This window comes from Arachis hypogaea, chromosome 12, assembly GCF_003086295.3.
Source record: "Arachis hypogaea cultivar Tifrunner chromosome 12, arahy.Tifrunner.gnm2.J5K5, whole genome shotgun sequence".
Classification (NCBI taxonomy): Eukaryota; Viridiplantae; Streptophyta; class Magnoliopsida; order Fabales; family Fabaceae; genus Arachis; species Arachis hypogaea.
Window position 1 is genome coordinate 90,525,022 of NC_092047.1, and position 12,326 is coordinate 90,537,347.

At 36.5% G+C, this 12,326-nt stretch overlaps 1 long non-coding RNA gene across 1 annotated transcript; it reads right to left on the reverse strand.

Moving 5' to 3' along the window:
• Positions 1 to 265: 265 nt before the first annotated feature.
• LOC112729311 (uncharacterized) lies at positions 266 to 1,800 on the reverse strand. The gene is made up of 2 exons (XR_003166472.3): positions 1,595 to 1,800; positions 266 to 497 (listed from the first exon to the last, which is right to left on the reverse strand). It is a non-coding gene; the product is annotated as an uncharacterized lncRNA (long non-coding RNA).
• Positions 1,801 to 12,326: the final 10,526 nt, after the last annotated feature.

Here is a 12,326-nt window from a genome sequence, read left to right on the forward strand (position 1 = left end):
AGTTTTCATATATTCGTAAGAATATCTACCCTAATTATTTAGCAAACATGATAGCAGAGATTCAAACGAGGAAAGAATTAAAAAGTGTGCATGATTCATGCATTTATGTTGTAAATAAATTTTTGTTAGAATGATTTTAAACCAATGGTTTATTGGACCAATTTCATTTTACTTGATTATCAAAATTACTTGATTATGTTATGGTACAGAATATAATTAGATAAATTGGTTAAGAATTACCAAAATAACTATATTAAGATATCACTTAGAAAACAATAAGACTTGAGTTCTAATAGATATTCATGCATGATATTTGTTTCACGTTAATTTATTACAACAGCACGATATTAAGATGGAGGACACATATTATTCAAATCCTGCATAGTGCATGGTAGTATACTCCATGCGGTTGTACGGCAACTATGTGTGCTTCGGTTTGCACCATAAATAGCAGCCGGGATAGAACGGAATTACCAAGCAACAGTTCCGAACTTTACCTGTGAAGTGTCAAAACATATCCAAGATTTAGTCTCACCAACATCATTATTGTATGCTATGGCGTCTAAAAGTATAGTATTTAATTACTAAAAAATAAAATGATTAATATTTATTTTAAAAATATAAAAATTAATAAAATTATACAAAATTTAAACACTAAATAACAAGTACCATAAAATTGGTCATATCATTATTAACGGCATTAGAAACTAGTGAGCAACGTTGCCAAGTTATATAGGACAAAAAAAAAATTAAAAGAACCAATACTTTTTATTAATATTAATCAATATTTTATTTTTATATTTTTATTTCACATTTGAGAACCGCCACTTTAAACTGGCTATATTCCTAGCTAGTTTTCAGTTGTGACTATAAATAAAAACTCAAATAATTAAAATATGTTTTTTGTTTTAAAGTTTATAATTTTTTAAAAATATTATAATGTTTATTTTTATTTAATTTTATTTTTTATATTTTTATGTGTTAGAATTATACTGGATATTAATTCCATCTAGAACATTAAAAACAAAATTAAAAACGTTTAATGATAAATTTGACACATAAAAAAATATCAAAAACAAAATTAAATAAAATTAAAAAATTATAAATGTTAGGAACATAAAATATATTTTGTGACCCATTTATGACAACGATGACTAAAAAAGAGAAAAGAAACTGTAAAATAGGACGATCTCAAAAGGAAACTCATGATCCTGCTAGCTAGCTACCATGCATGCTAGTAATGAGAACATCAATTTAAAATGGAAAAGTATAGGGTACCAATATATTATCTGCTAACTTCTGCCAACTCTTATTTATAATTGTGTTTTATAGAAGTGTGTTCGTGGATGTGTCTAATAATTAATATATTTTAAATACATATATAAAGAGACACATCCAGAAAATATATCTATAAAGACACTTCTATTAAATTCAGCTATAAAAAAGATATTTTTATTAGACACATCCACTAACACATTTCCATGAAACACAATTATAAATAAGAGTTGGCAGAAGTTGGCAATATGCTATTGGTAACGTAGCGGAACCGATTTAAAATATATGAATGTGTGCATATGTGATATTAGGACTTTACCATCAATTTTATTACTGTTATCATGAAATTTGGCATGCTTATTCGTTGGTGTAGCATCTGTATTATTGGCATTTGCTTCTGGAATAGTTCTGGATATCACAGATGCCACGAGTATGAGGCATGAGAAAGCAAAAACCAAAGCTTCTTTTCTAGCCATTTTCACTTGAAATTTTTCTTTTTCTCTCAACTTTGTTCCTTGTGTTTTTTATTCGCATGATTTCTTTTCTTTGTAAACCTTTAGTATTTATAATATGACTATCTAATATAAAACTTTATAGTGTATTCAACTATTTGGTGAGAAATTTTTATAGAATGTTTAACTAATGTATGGTAACAACATATGGTAACATAGCACATAAAATGATGGTCCAAATAATTTTTTTGATTTAATTTGTTTCTATATAATCATTATTGTTATTAAATGCTTTTTATATGGAGCGGTGTGGTGAGCACAAAGAGAACTATTAAATGCTTTTTATTTGAGTCCATATATTATCATTATTGCTATTAAATTTATCCTTCTCATACGGATTGACGTCACCATGATTCACCATTCAAATTCAAATGAATTCTATCTTTATTCATCATATTAGAAGAGAAAGAAAAATTTATCTATTTGATTTAGTATGTGTAAGACTCAGATTTTAGAAACTAGATTATGATGTTTATTTATAATTAAAAAAATTAATTTAATTATCTACAGGTTTTATTAAATTAATATTTATTTAAAATTAAATTTATAAATTAATAATAAAATAATATTTTAAAGATAATTATTTTTATATTTAATTTAATTTTTAATTATTATTTCATCTTTTTATTTCTATTAAAATTACTATACTACTTTAATTTAATCTTAAAATTTCCAAAACAAACTCTAACTTCTATTACAAACCCTAATCCTAACTACACACTCACGCTCTCACTCCCATTCACACACAGTCGCCATCCCCTCACCATACACACCCACATACGGAAAGAAAGAAAAGAGAGGGAGAGCTCGAGAGAGTGAAGGAACAGAGAAGCTAAGGAAGAAGAGGAGGAGGGAGAAGGAGCCCACACCGGCGGCACTGGAGCTCGCCGTCACCGTTGACGTTATCGAGAGGAGGAGGAGCATGACCGCCACGAGGAGCCACTGTCATCGTCATCCCCGCGGGCTGCCACTGTGTGCGCCATCCTCGCCGTCCAATCCACGGAGCCACGAGCTCGCGTCGCCGTCGCGAGCTGAACGCCATCATCGCCGTCATTGTGGCTGGAGGCATGGAGGTTTGTGAAGAGAGAGAAGATGTGCGAGGAAAGAGCGAGAGAGAAAGAGCGCTCATGCTGCCATGTGCCGTCGCCGCTGTTTGGGTCGCGATAGTCAAAGCAGCCACCGTTGGAGTCCCCTGGAGCTGCCGCTGCTCTATTCTTGGTCCCTTTTTGTGTGGTAAGTTATTTTGCTCAGAAGACTCTTTTAGTCGTTATTCCGATATATATTGCTGAGATTTTTGTGACGTTATCACAATAGAGTTGAGTTTCGGTTCTTGCATGTCGCGTTTAGAGTTGCTGTTGTTATTGCAGAAGCGTTATGGAGCTGTGGTTATGACTACCGCTGTTGCGAGCCAGTTGAAAGAGGGGTTTTGACGCATTTTATGACTTTTGAATTTTGACAATTCGAGGTAGGGAATTTTTCTTAAACTCATCATTTTACTTTCAAGAATTGTTACAAGTCCATATTAATACAAAAAATATATTTTTATGATTTCGTAAGTCTTATGGATTGAACTGAGTTGCTTTGAATGAATGTAATTGCTTGCCTGGTTGATTTATTGATCGATTGAAATGATTTAGTTGGATTTTGTGCTTGGTTTGAAGTTGTTATGATAATGGTTGGTTGTAGTTATTTCTGATTATTGAGACCAAATGTTTGCTGTAAATTTAGTTATGTTAATTTCTTTGCTTTGGGTATTGGATTGAAAATGATTTGATATTTGAGAACTATTTAATTATTGAAAATGATTTGATATTTGGGAATGGTTTGATTATTGAAAATAATTTGATATTTGATAATGGTTGAGAAGGGCTTGAGGGATGTTTGGATAGGACTCGAGAAGGGTGGTAAAGTTTAAATTTTAGAGGAGATGCTACTGAAATTTTTATGAGAATTTAAAAGTTTTATTTTGGTTAATTTGTATGAAGAATTATTTTATTTGAATTTGATTTAACTAAAGAAAAAAAGTATGATTTGGGGTGTTTTAGCAAACTTTAAAGTGATTATTAAAGAACAAATGGTTATGTTGTTTCAGTTAAAGATTTTGAATTGCAAATAGGATGATTTTTGAGTCCTTTGAAGGAGTTTTAAACTTAAAAAGGTTTTGAAATTAGTTTGGAATTTTTGGTTTAGCAAACATGAGGATTTAACTTGCTTTTCAAAACAATGAATTTGATTTGGCGCAACAGAATGTTTTAAACTTAGGAAGGAAGTTAAAAGTAATTTTGGATACTTGGTTAAAATCAAAAGTGATTTAAGAGTTATGCTTTTGGGTCTTTCAAATGAAATTGAATAAATGAATTATTGAAGTTAATTTGGGACTTTTGATTTGGTGAAAATGAGTTTTATGAAAGAAAGATGGATTTAACTTGCTTTTTTAACGAGATTTGAGATTTGAAATACTTGGGTAAGATGTAAGGGTTGTGGCTTAGTCCAAATTGCTCCGGGTTAAGATTTTAAAGGATTATGGTTTTGAATATGATCGGGAACATTTTTGGAATTTGATTTTTGTTTGGCAAGGACAGTGGTCTTATCCCGCTTGCGTGTTTGAGATTGAAAATTATTATTGATTAGCAAGGACAGTGGTCTTATCCTGCTTGCGTGATTGACATCCCAAGAGAAGGTAACAAGGCACTTTCCCTCTGAGACCAGCTTGTGATAAGCTTGAAATGTTCCTCTTGGAGATGTGGTGGGTCGTTCCACCCATGTTCTCTCTGATTGCAATGTGACAGGGCACTCTCCCTCTGAGACCGGAATATTTTTCCTCCTGGGGATGCACAACAGAGAGACCATGTCCGGGTTAGCTACCAAATGTGTCAAGTTCTGGCAATTTAACCGACACGTGAGCACATGACCAGTAGGACAGGCATGCATCATACTGTATTTCTTTGCTACTGTTTGGGTGTGCTTAAGTGTTTTGGTTTTCCTATCTGATAAATTCTATCTAACTGTTAATTGTAGTACTTGCTGTAGTTATTTTTTGATTGTGTTTACCTTGCACTGTTTGATGCCTGTGATTGATTCTGTTTTGAGACTGAGTATTGGTAATGAATTGATGATAGTGTGGTTGGTTATGTTTGGGCTAGAGCTGTTGTTGGTTGGGTTTGGGCTTGAGGCACTGATTGGTAAGTGAGGTATGTATTGTTCATGTTATTGAGATTGAAATTCTTATAAGTGAAAGATGAATTTGAATTGTCGGATAATTATTTGTTGTGAGACCGTGTAGTTAGGTTTTCACCCTCTACAGACTTCTCTTTTCAGGACAGATGAGGAAGCTCACCGAAGTTTTTGCTAAGTTCTTAGCTATGCTGTTTTTATTTGTATATATAAGTTATAGTTTTCCCTTGCCTGCATTATTATATTCTTGAAGCAGGGATAGGAGTCGTGATTATAATGATATGTATGTGTATAATATTTGTAAGTTACTTGTGTAAGAAGTTTTGTATATATGTATATGCATGTTTGTATGAAGTAAAAAAAATAGTGATACAGTTTCAAGTTTGAAAGGCTCATATCTTATTATTAAACATATGATTGTTGTCATAATGCCCTCACTATTAGAGTGGCGCAGCCGGAAGCGTGACATTTTGGTAGTAAGGTTGTTACAACATGTGTTTGGATTAATGTTTGTAAATGAATATTGATATGAATTGTTCATACCTGAAGGAAGGTTTCTGAACTTGAGTAATAGGGATCCTGATCGACGTCGAGTTAGAACTAGGTCGGGATGGAAACCTGCAAAATACTCTGATGCTTATGTTAGTTGTAAACCCCGCTAAATTAGTAAATAATTAGTCAATAAATTGAATTTTAATAAGGAAAATTAGAAATAAAAATATTATATTAAAATAGGATAGAGCTCTTTAAAACGAGAATTTTGACACTAATTTCGAATAATTTAGCCCAAGATTGGGCCGAACGGGCAAAACTGGTTGAACCAGGACCAAAATGGGCCCAAAACCCAACCGAACCCATCCATTAAGTAATAACACAGCTTTCTCTTTCCCTTCTCTTCCTCGTTCACTCTTCAAAACATTAGGGAAGGAAGGAGAGAGCTTCCCAACCCTTGCTCCCTTCTAGTTATCATATCTTGCCCCACCGAGCTCCAATCGCCGCACTGTTCGCGGTCACGCAACCACCGCGTCGAGTTCTACGATTCTTTTGGATCAATTTCATAGGTAAGTTACAATCTCATCTCAGTATCTCCATCCCCCTTTTATTTCCAAAATTGTGAGCATCTATGTTGAGTTTTGTTGAATTTTGGTATTCTAGGTTCGATTTAGCTTGCGGAGCTTATCGGGCTTGGATTGTTTTGTTTGTGGGTATGGTAAGGACCACTAACCCTAGTCAATTTCTTGATTTAGTGAATTAGATATTGAAATTGGATATGTATGTATGGTATATGTGAACTAGGTGTACATATGTATATTGGAACTTGAATCATGGGCATTGAAAGCTTGATAAAAGAGTAGTGCTAAGGCTTTGTTGAATTTGGACTAGTGGGGCTGTGTGTGTGTGCCTTTGGTGTTTTACCTTGATCAATACATGAAAAGCGACCAATGTATGGTTTAGGTTTCACGTATTTAATATGTAATGTTCTGTGAAAACTTAAGATAGATGACCATAGGATAAATTGGAACGTATGTGTATATTTATTGCTTAGTGCCCTTGATAAGAGGTATGTTTTGGTTTGGTGCTTGTTGACTGGATGATAACTGATGCATTGATGATTAAAGACTTGAGGACATGAATATATATATATATATATATATATATATATATATATATATATATATATATATATATATATATATATATATATATATAAGTTTTGAATTGGAGAATTATGATTTTGTTGGTGTATTTGGGAAGTTATGTATGATATTGTTGATTTGAGGTATGGTATATTATGGTGACTGTTGTGGTGTTGAGGAAGATGTGCTTGTCAATGAATTGCAGGTTTGGTATTGAATTGAGAGTGGTTTTAATGAAAATGAGGTTTTGAAGCTTTTGTGAAATTAGGTTTTTGGCTGAATTTGGTGACCCATAACTTGGCTTTTCGAACCTCCAAATGATTTCAAACTTGTTTTGTATGAAAATTGATTCCGTGAAGTTTACGCCGTTCGAATAACGGATGAAAAATGTTTTAAAACAAAAAAGTTATGCTCGTCGAAAGTTTGCGGTTTAAAGTGGAAAATCTGCAGGATTCAGACTTAGTAAAAATTTTTGGAAAAAAGTACACTCACGCGTATGCGTCACCCACGCGTACGCGTGACATGAGACTTTTGCGTATGTGAATAAGCCCATGCGTACGCATAATGAGCTAAATTTGCATATCCACGCGTACGCGTGGCCGACGCGTTCGCGTGCCATGGGGTTTATGCGTACGCAAGTTTCTCATACACGACTATGTGCTTCTGCTTGGCGCATAAACGTACGCGTAATCAGAGGATGCGTACGTGCCTTGGCCTAAACGCGTACCGACGCGTACTAATGACCCACACATATGCGTGGCCTTGTTTTTCTACAAAACTAGATTTTGAGTTTTTAAACCAAATTTTCAACTTCTAAACTTCTATTTTCATTCTTTTAGATTCAAATCATAGTATGAAATCTAGTATTAAGATGGAGATAGGAAATTGAGATAACTTGAGGGTGAAGTAAAGTAGAAAAAGTGGTAAAGCAAGTATGGAAATGAGTATAATTGGAGTATATATGATATTATGGCATGTATGATATGATTTTGCAAAGATTACAATGATTATGAATATTGTTTTGGCATTATATACTCAATTGATCTGAGATACGAGTTTCTTGGGTAAAGTACTATGGCTTGCCACCACGTGTTCCAGGTTGAGACTCAATACTCTGTTGACCCTGCGACGTAAAATATGACCGAGCACTCTAAATTCTCGGGAAGGTTGACCCCCACTGAGCAATTTATAGCATGATAAAAATCTATGCATAGACTCTTGGGGATGCGCGTCAGGGAACAGTCCATGGTTTAGCAAACCGGACTTGTCAGGTTGACTTGATAACCGACAGATGAGCCTCATCAGCCATAGGACAGGCATGCATCATGTGCATATTACTTGAATTACTTATTGTGCATTATCTCAGTGTGCCTAAATGTATTTTCTATACTAAATACGTAATTGTTATCTGCAGTATTTGTACTCTACTTGTGTTTGTCTGTATCTGATTAACTATCTGTGATATGCCATTGAAGATGGAAGAACGGAGGAGAGGGTGAAAGATATAGAGTTAAGGTTAAGTTAAGTTAGAATAAGAGAGTACTGAGATACCACCTTCTATTGTTTTATGTTAAATACTTTTAAGTTTTATAATCTGAGTGTCGGCGTTCTAGGATTGTCTCTGGCATTCTCAGGGCCTTACATCTTATATGCGTGGCACCTTTACCATGTTGAGAACCTCCGGTTCTCACCCCATAATGTGTTGTTATTTTCAGATGCAGGTCAAGAGGCTCCTCACTAGGCGTCTAGACTTTTGAGGCAGAATGGTTCCTGGGTTCTTTTGATATTTAGTTTATGTACATATGTACTTAGCTTTCTCTCTAAGAAACTTGTTTATTTTGTCCCTCTTAGAGGTTTAAGGAGAGTTAAGGTTTTATCTTTGTATTTTGGGTATCTTGGGATACGTATATATATATATGTAAATATTCTCTGACCAGCCTTGGCTTTGCAGGCTGAGTTAGGAGCTAGTTATTCTGTATTCTTGGCTATCTATCCACTCTTTTGCTTTATTACATCTATGATCTTTAGGTTTCTTAGCACGCAAGTAATTCCGTTTCCTGAGCGTTGCGCTTTTTATTTTGTGATTTTGTTTTACCCATTTTTCAAGGCTCCTAGTATATTATATTTTTCTGCTATTATATGTATATATTTTATTTTAGAGGTTCGTAACACCATAGTACCTCTGTTTTACGGCTTAAGGATAAAGCTCTGTGTGGTAGGATGTTATGTTATGATATCAGAGCAGTTCGTTCCTATAGAGCCTGAAGGATGGACTGACTATGATTATGTGCATTCTCTGTGTATGTGTCTATGTGCTAATAGGATATCTAACCGATATACGTGGCATAAACATTCCTGAGCATACATTTGAGACTTGAAGCACTAGACTTGCGATATTGAGACTGGTCAACTTGATATCACTTGTTTGGTGTGTATAGGAACCAGATGTCGACTCCTGGACGCGGTCGCAGGTGAGGCAAAGGTAGAATAAGCAATGCTAATCTTGGCCCGACAGGGAATGATCCTGTAGACTTTATGGTTGCCCTGGAAAACATAGCTGCAGCTATGCAGGCGACAGCCGAAGCTCTGGGGAACCAGATAAACAATGGTAATCACAGAAATAATAATGGTGAAGATGGACATATGACACTTCCACATTCCTGAAGGTTTACCCTCTGATCTTTAGGAGAACTTCAAACCCCACTGAGGCGGATAATTGGGTTCAAGCTATGGAGCGGGCATTGCAGGCTCAGCAAGTTCCCGAGGAGCAGTGGGTTGAGTTTGGGACTTATCAGCTTCAAGGTGAGACTCAGTACTGGTGGTAGGGAACACGACGTATCATGCAGCCAGATGGTATAATGATCTCATGGGAGGTGTTCCAGACAGAATTTTATAAGAAATATTTCCTCACTTCGGTCAAAAATGCCAAGGAACTTGAGTTGATACAACTAAAGCAAGGTCAGATGACTATTACTAAGTATACCAATAAGTTTGAAGAGCTGTGTCAATTTTCTCACATTTGTCAAGGCGCTCCAGAGGATTTTGCTTAATGGAAGTGCATCAAGTATGAGGGAGGCCTTCGGAGTGAAATTCTGAACTCTGTTGCACCAATAGAGACCAGAGTGTTCTCTGAACTTGTAAACAAGAGTAGGGTGACTGAAGAATGTGTGAGGAAGGCGGCAGCAGAGAAAGGAAGCATAAGAATGCCTTTTCCGAGGAATCGGGGGAGAAACTTTGCACTGAGGGGCAGGAATTTCAAACGTGGAGGCTTTGTCCCTCAAAATAATCAGGGGCAAGGAAACTTCAGGAGGACGACTCACAATACTAATCAGAGCAGAAGATTTGGAAAACAGCCACAGCAGGACTTGAATTGTCAAAGGTGCGGGAAGCATCATCCAGGAGTTCTATGCAGACTGGGTATGGGAGTGTGCTATTTCTGCGGACAACCCGGGCACCTGGCTTGGGGCTACCCAGAAAAGAAGAAGTATGAGTCTGGTTGAGTACAGTAGGCAGGGAGAGTGTATACTACTTCTGCAGCAGGCGCCGAGGGATCTGAGACTTTGATCCGGGGTAACTGTGAAATAGCTGGTAAAGTTTTAAGTGCTTTATTTGATTCTGGAGCAACACATTCATTCACTGCGTTTGAGAAGGCTAATGAATTAGGGATGAAAATAGTGGTCTTGGGTTATGATTTAAAGGTGTATAACGCTACCCATGAAGCTATGGTGACTAGGTAAGGATGTCCACAAGTCCCGTTTCGAGTACAACAACGTGAATTTATACATGATCTGATTTTTCTGCCGATGACTAGTCTTGATCTCATTCTGGGGTTGGACTGGTTATCTAAGAACCATGTTCTGTTCGACTGTTCTTAGAAATCAGTGTACTTTATACCGGAGGATATGGAAAGGCCGGTTGTGGTAAATAGCTAGTATTTGAACTCTATGATAGTGAACTGTTATGGGATTGAATGCCAGGGTATTATGCTGCTAACGGAAGGTGTTTTGGGTGACGATCAAACCTTGGAGCAAAATCCGGTTGTGTGTGAGTTCCCAGAGGTGTTTTCGGATGATATTGATGAATTTTCACCTAACCAAGAGGTTGAATTCTCTATTGAGTTGGTGTCTGGAGCCGGTCCAATCTCGAGTGCTCCTTATAGGATGTCACCGATGGAAATGGTCGAGCTTAAGGTTCAACTAGAAGATTTGTTGGAAAAACACTTTATTCGACCGAGTGTTTCTCCATGGGGAGCGCCAGTATAACTAGTGAAGAAGAAAGACAGGAGTATGCGCTTATGTGTCGATTATCGGTAGTTGAATAAGGTTACTGAAGAATAAATATCTGTTGCCAAGGATTGTGACCTAATGGATCAGTTACAAGGAGTCGGTGTGTTTTCTAAGATTGATCTGCGATCCGGGTACCACCAGATAAGCGTTAGAGATGAGGATATCCCCAAAACTACTTTCAGGACGTGCTATTGTCATTATGAGTACACAGTAATGTCGTTCGGGTTGACTAATGCTCCAGCAATATTCATAGATTACATGAATAGAATCTTCCATCTGTATCTGGATAAGTTTGTTGTTGTATTCATCGATGACATTCTTATTTACTCCAAGACAAAAGATGAGCATGCAGATCACTTATGGACTGTGCTGCAAATCTTAAAGGATAGGAAGTTGTATGCTAAGCTATCTAAGTGCGAATTCTGGAAGAATAAAGTGAAGTTTCTTGGTCACGCGGTGAGCAGGCAGGGAATAGCAGTAGATCCTGCTAAGGTTGAAGCTGTGATGAATTGGGAGCGACCAACTTCAGTGACGGAGATCAGGAGTTTTCTCGGTTTGGTGGGTTATTATCGAAGATTCATTAAGAAATTTTCACAGCTTGCCTTACCTTTAACCAAGCTGACTAGGAAGGATGTACCTTTTGTCTGGACTCCTAAGCGTGAGAAGAGTTTTCTAGCATTGAAGCAGAGATTGATTACCGCGCCCGTGTTGGTGTTGCCTGAGCCGAGTGAACTGTTTGAAGTGAACTGCGATGCATCACTGAAGGGTTTAGGGTGCGTACTGATGTAGCACCGTAAGGTCGTGGCATATGCCTCACGGTAGTTAAGGGTGCATGAAATGAATTATCCAACTCATGATTTAGAGCTTGCTGCCGTTGTTTTTGCTTTAAAGATTTGGAGGCATTATCTCTATGGTGTCAAGTTTCAAGTTTTCTCAGACCACAAGAGCTTGAAGTACCTCTTTGAGCAGAAAGAGTTGAATATGCGTCAAAGGAGGTGGATGGAGCTTCTGAAGACTATGACTTCGAGTTGAACTATCATCCTGGAAAGGCGAATGTTGTGGCGGATGCCTTGAGTCGGAAGTCTCTATGTGCTGCCTGGATGATGCTGCAAGAGGAAGAGTTATTATGAGCATTTCAAGGTTTGAAACTAGGAGTCAACAAAGAATTTAGGACTCTGTGCTTAAGTCAGCTACAAATTTCAAGTGATTTTAAAGCTAAACTCCTAAATGCTCATCAAGACGACAAGGAATTATATAAGGTACTACCAGCAATTGAACAGGGAAAGCAGTGGAGAGTGTTAGAAGATAAGGATGGTTTATAGAGGTTCAAGGACTGGATTATTGTGCCAAATGTCAGAGACTTGCGACAAAATATCTTGAAGGAGGCTCATAAAAGTGAATTCTCAAAGGTTATGGTGCCTATGGTACAAGGTATTGAGAAC